This window comes from Micropterus dolomieu, linkage group LG09 (genome assembly GCF_021292245.1).
Source record: "Micropterus dolomieu isolate WLL.071019.BEF.003 ecotype Adirondacks linkage group LG09, ASM2129224v1, whole genome shotgun sequence".
Lineage (NCBI taxonomy): Eukaryota > Metazoa > Chordata > Actinopteri > Centrarchiformes > Centrarchidae > Micropterus > Micropterus dolomieu.
Genome location: NC_060158.1, coordinates 27,182,349 through 27,188,340, shown reverse-complemented (window position 1 = coordinate 27,188,340; position 5,992 = coordinate 27,182,349). Strand labels below are relative to the sequence as shown.

The window sequence follows — 5,992 nt, the reverse complement described above, 5'->3', positions numbered from 1 at the left end:
CGAGAGAGTTAAATTGTGCGCCAGACAGCTGACAATGACCCGAAACTCTCTATAAAGCTCAGCAAAGCTGAGGGTTTACCGAGCAGCACACATTTGATACATTGTTAGTATAAAAATATCAATTAAAGCCCCTTCAAATAGCAGTCAGATAATGGGTAACATAGTAGTCGTACCTTTCAACAACATAAGTTTCATAGCTACTACAGCAAGATAAAGTTGTTTTGCTCTCTCACAAAGCAATCTTTCATCAAAGAAAGTTTTTTTCCAGCTCATGACCTCTGTTGCAGTGAGATGTCACAGAAGCATTTAATTAAAGCCCACACCGTCCTCTGTCACACTCTCTCCTAGTGTTTCATAAATGTTCCTCCAGCAGCTAAAATCCACACTGGTCTGTTCAACTGTTGTGTGATCAATGCATTGAGAAAAAAGAAGGGATGCCTGCTTTGCTCAACATTATCTCCATCCAAATCCCAATCCCTGGGGTTGAAAGAGACACGTGGCACTTCGCTGCCCTGTGCCCTTGCTGATTGTATTTGGGGGACACCTGGAGACATGACCATCAAGACACCACCATCAAGAGAGTCGTTCCATCTTCCGCCATGTTGTTATTCAGCCATGGCAGAAATAAGCGGTGAGATGCCTCCGGTCCTATTGTCATTCAGCTGCAGTGTCAGGATGGAGGGGAAAGGAAATGATGCAGGGCTGCCAAGGCTAAATTTGTGTCATCTGCCAAAACTCTAGTTCTAGCACGATACACCCCGTTTAACCAACTTGACTGGAAACAATTGATTTTGCCCATTTTCACGGAAAGCAGCGGGAAGTTGGAAGCAATGAAGGGACATGAGAAAAGGAATGTTAAATAAAGGAATCTCTGTCTCCTCTTTTTCCCCTCTCTCATGCTTCATACTTTACACTGTAGATTTGACACGGCTCTGTTCTGCAGAGGAGACACATAAGAAATCAACATGACATGTAAAAAGGCAGCTGTGTCAGGTTTGAGGGGGAAGCTTGGCAAATTTAGTGGAGGATTGATGTCAAAACAGCTGCAGGATGATAATTCAGCAACAACACAATACCTCAGAAAATTCTAACGCTAAAATATTATAGCAAACATGCCTGTAAATAAAAAGATCTAATTTGTTATTTTACTGCAACCATGGCCATCGTTACCATCAAGTCATGTCCCGAGTATTTGTTTGGGGGAAATTGCAGGCTTTAGTGTGTAACCCGCCTATTATATTATAATATACTATAATTGGGGGGTTACACACCATCAATCCACGATGGTGATTGATTCCACTATTTAGAGTCAATAACCAAAACTGTGTAAAACTGTTTCACACACACCACAGAAATACTACAGTCATGCATTCAAATTTTACTTAAGCAAAACTATAAGCATTGATGCATTAATGTCTACATATTTTTTATGTTGCTGCTGGTGAAGGTGGAGATCATTTTAATTACTTTATCTACTTCTGGCAATGTGTGAACTTACCCCCAGGGATCAAAAAAGTCTTACTGGATCTTAACTCAAAATTATAAATCATAGTTGTTGATAATATCTTGTATTAATCTCAAAGTTATGAAATAAATGTAGTGGAGTAAAAAATTTACTTCTGTTTTTTTTGTTGTTGATTTAATTCTGATTGTATTTTGTGGTGATTGTATTTTATCACGGTCCTTTTGTATTTTTTTGCAGTGTATTTGGTCCATGTCTTTTGGTGATTTTGCAAACTTGATTGATTGATTGTTTCATAAAATGAAAATACTCATGTAATTACTGTACTTAAGTACAGTAATTGAATAAATGTACTTACATATTGCTAAGTGTACTTAACTTCCACCACTGCATGTTTTATTATGAATTCAGACTAATCTGCTGCCTGATTCATGTGTTGTGCTTTCTCTAGCAACGCCACCATTGCTGAGGTGGCACATTTGAATCGACTGAACTGCCTATGTAAATGTATTATTCAAGTATGATTATGACACAGGCTTTAGGGAAAAACAGCATTAACATTGCACTTTTGTTCAACCTCCACAGTATACATTTAAAGGTTTTGTGTAGAGAACCCTACATATAGACATGACTTGCTAGCTTATAAATCATTAGACTTGTAATTCATGATTTATTTGGAAAACCATGAAAAACATTAAACTCTAATAGTGAAATTTCAGCCAAGAAGCAGAGAGTACCTCACTGGCAAGAGATCTGAGGGCCATCATGGTGACACAGACTATAAATTAAAGTCACAATGATTTTGCTGAGCAGAGCAGGGTTTTTCCTGGCTCAGAATGGGCCTTTGGGGGGCGACTTTGCACGACAGTAAGCATGATGGGTACGCGTTCAGTAAAGGCAATGACGAAATCTATGCATTTTCTTGTTATTTCTGACCATTTGATGAACAAAATATAATATATATATATATATATATATATATATATATTTAACATATATAACATTAAATAGAAAGTATAATGTTACTATAATAATATATTTACATGTACACTTTATTTGGATGATCTGCCTACAGATAGTTTAGTAGATATTTAGCTTATTTGTTTCACAAATAAAACCATTTTCTGATATTAGCCTACACCACTGTGGTTAAGGTGTGATTAGTGCTAATGATGTAAATTCATTATAATTTCAGATAGTAGTACAGGTTACTATAATTTACCATTAGTAGCTTAATATTAATTCCAGCTGGACAAAACCACTGTTTCTGTGGGTTGTTTTCAGTCACTAAATTATTGTGCAAGAAAAATGCTCTACATGGTGGTTCTCTCATTTCCTTATGCAAATGAACTTGTCAGAAATAAAAACTGTGCATACAGAACAACAAGTTAAACATTTCAAGTTTGCTATAGTGCCTCGACCTTTTTTTAATGTCCCACCTCCTCCAGGCTGTGATTGGTTGGTTAACGAAAAGTGACTTTGACGAGCCACTATACACACGGCTGCATGAAAGGCTCCCGACCTCCCTGCGGAGATTAGCAGGCAGGCGAGAACGGGAACAGGTGAGCGTCACGTAGTTTAATTACTTGTTTAATGGAATGTATGGGGTTGATTGTTCTTATGTAGTTTGTATGATGCTTTGGCAATATTGTTGTTATACATTCATGCCAATAAAGCTAATTTGAAGTGAATTTAAAATAGTGCCCAGAAAACCTGATTTATAGAGGGCAGAGGAGAGAACCAGTGCCGGTACACCAAGGAGTAAAATGTAAAAGTGACAGTACCGGTGAATACTGACACACTTCAAGCACAAACTGCTTTTATCTTTTGAGAAATAAAAGGAACTCATTAGCGCGAGCTTCGTAACAGAGCGTTCAGTCACGTGCAAAATACAGCCACTGTGGATGAGAGGAAAGGTGACTGGAAGTCAAAGACGTCGTATTTAAGTTTATGTTCTGCTTGCTCAACAGTTGTTTGATAAATGACTATTAAAACACATTCGGAGAGGATTTGAAAGGTTGTTTTTTTTTCAATTCTGATCATTTTGGCGCTGAGGATTTTCCTTTGGCGCTCGCTAAAACCTCTGTGGGGGACGCCAAATATTTTTCTATGCAGGAAAAACCCTGGCAGAGGCTTATGGATTATTCTTTTAGATTTTTCTTTCCAAAGATGAAGTTTATTGTTGAGCAGCTAATACACATTTGTTTGTTGTTTTCTTGTGTAATTTACTAAAAAAATGTATTTTGTAAATTTGAATTCTTGACTTAGACTAAATAAATGTTGGGGGACATTGGGGGACTTGGGCTGGTCCATATTTCTAAAATCCCGGTTACAGCCCTGACTGCAGCTAAACTGACAAAAAGCTTCAAAGACATGTGACGGCAGCTCTCTGTAGTGGATAGCGGGATGGTGGATAGTGCAGCAACAAACACACTTCTTCCTTACACATTAAAACTGCTGACTGCTTCTACTGAACCATAAAATGTCAAGAAAGAAAACTCATGAAAAGGCAGTGAGATTGTTGAGACACCATCAATAGTATAGTATAACAGCACCATTTAACATAACGTGGCTCAGACTGGGCACTGATACTCATTATGGGCTGCGTCAAGGCTCCAAGAGAAATCAATACATGCATAAATTGGACCAAAAGGACAAATGCTGAACATAACTCCTAACAAAATAAGATATTAGAGCTCATGTACAGTACATGTATAGTGGCCTGGCAGGTTGGAATATTGTTGATGCCTCCATGCACACAGCACTCTGCATAATCAGCAGCAGACATGCTCTAGCTGCCCAGTGTAATTTAGGCATGCTATTTAAAAATAAAGAGAAACACTGATGGTGCTCTATTGTGCAATCCTTCATTAAAAAGCAATAACAAGTGTAATCTGTTAATGATTTCCCCTCCTGTAAATGGATGTTTCTTTGTCTACCAAGGTCTTTCTGGAATAACATCCAAACAATGGCAGGCATTGTCCTGCAGGGCGGAGGCGGACGATTGTGTACGTAGCGTTGAGATTTTTAAAGAGCTTTTGGGAGCACATGACTGATTTGTGGGGTCCGAATGGAAAGGCAAACAAAAAACAAAGATGTGAACTTCCTCCACCAAAATAGCCATCTGCTAAGTCATGGGATCCTGTGGCCTTGAACACTAAGTCACTGTTTCCAGGTCAGCCATGGTAAGTCAAGACTGGCTTAAAACTTTAATATTCTGGGCTTTACTCTTTGTATCTGGAAATTACCCTTTTCTGTTTATCATTTCTTACAAAGTTGCACTATATAAAAATGCAGTTAGACTCTTTTGTAGTCTTAAAGCTGTATACCGCATATTTGCCTTTAAACAGGGTTTCAGCAGGTTCACCAAGTTAAATTTAAGACTTTTGAAGACCTTTTTATTAACAAACAGAATGACATTCAATACCTGTTTCCAGATCATACTGGCCAAAGTATGAAAGTATGATGGAAAACAAATAGAGCTGATATGATTATTTATTACAATGTGACTTTTTTCAGTACTTCCGAGCAGTATGTAACAGTAATGATAGAGTTAATTAAACTAATGCGACCTGGAAGTGGATAAGTGGCAGGAAATGGATGGATGAACCAATTAAAAATAATTAATTAATTTGAGTTCATTTAAGTTTTTTCTAAAATCAACATGTGTACATTAGGTGTTGATGAGCTGTCATTATTTCCCATATTTATGCCTTATATTCAAGAATCTTGAAATACGATTTCTGACATCACTAAAATAGACCATACCATTTCCTGAACTTGACGTTAGTTGAACAATGCCCACATCACTCGTAGGGCAGCTGCTCCAGTCGAGTGCATCACACACTGATGGAGACACTGCAGGTCAATATAAAGTTAGCCATCTAGCTTCTTTAATACATTTAACTTTCCTATCTTCAGAGTTTTGTAATTAGCATTTATTTTACTTTAAATGAGCTATGTGATGTTAGCTAGCTGATAGTCCACCCTCATTTCATTACCCTTAAATCGTCTATGAAGATTCTCAGTCATCCAGGTCATAGTTATCCAACGAAGGTTAAAATGAAGGGCAACTGGACTTGGTTGAAGATACTGGAAGACGTTTCGTCCCTCATCCAAAGGACTTCTTCAGTTCTGACTGACTGGCAGGGAAACTCAGCTATTTAACCTCAGTGGGGTCGTTGGCCCGGGTCATCGATACCGCTGGTTCGTTAGTGTTCCTTGTTGCTGTGACGACAGTCGTTACAGTCGTTGAGACTACCGGTGGCCAAGACTGAACGACCATCGTTGGTATCTTCACCTGAGGCCAATAGGTTACGTTTGTTGAGTTTCCTGGGAAGTGATGAAAGGACAGCATTGTAAGTGGGGGATAAGTGGTGGCGTAGACCCCCTCCTCTGTTCAATGACGGCTTCTCCACCCTGGTGTAGATGGACACAACAACATTGTGATTCCATACGTGTCTGGAGTATCAGAGAAACTCAGGAGGATTTTCAACAAACATAACATCCCTGTGTTTTTTAAACCCAAGA

General features: G+C 38.4%; 1 long non-coding RNA gene across 1 annotated transcript in view; it reads left to right on the top strand.

Moving 5' to 3' along the window:
* Nucleotides 1-4,409: 4,409 nt before the first annotated feature.
* The window catches only part of LOC123977209, a 3,975-nt gene continuing 2,392 nt past the window's right edge, over nt 4,410-5,992 (top strand). The window contains exon 1 of the long non-coding RNA XR_006826589.1: nt 4,410-4,647. This is a non-coding gene — a long non-coding RNA (uncharacterized LOC123977209). The remainder of the gene's footprint in view (nt 4,648-5,992) is intronic.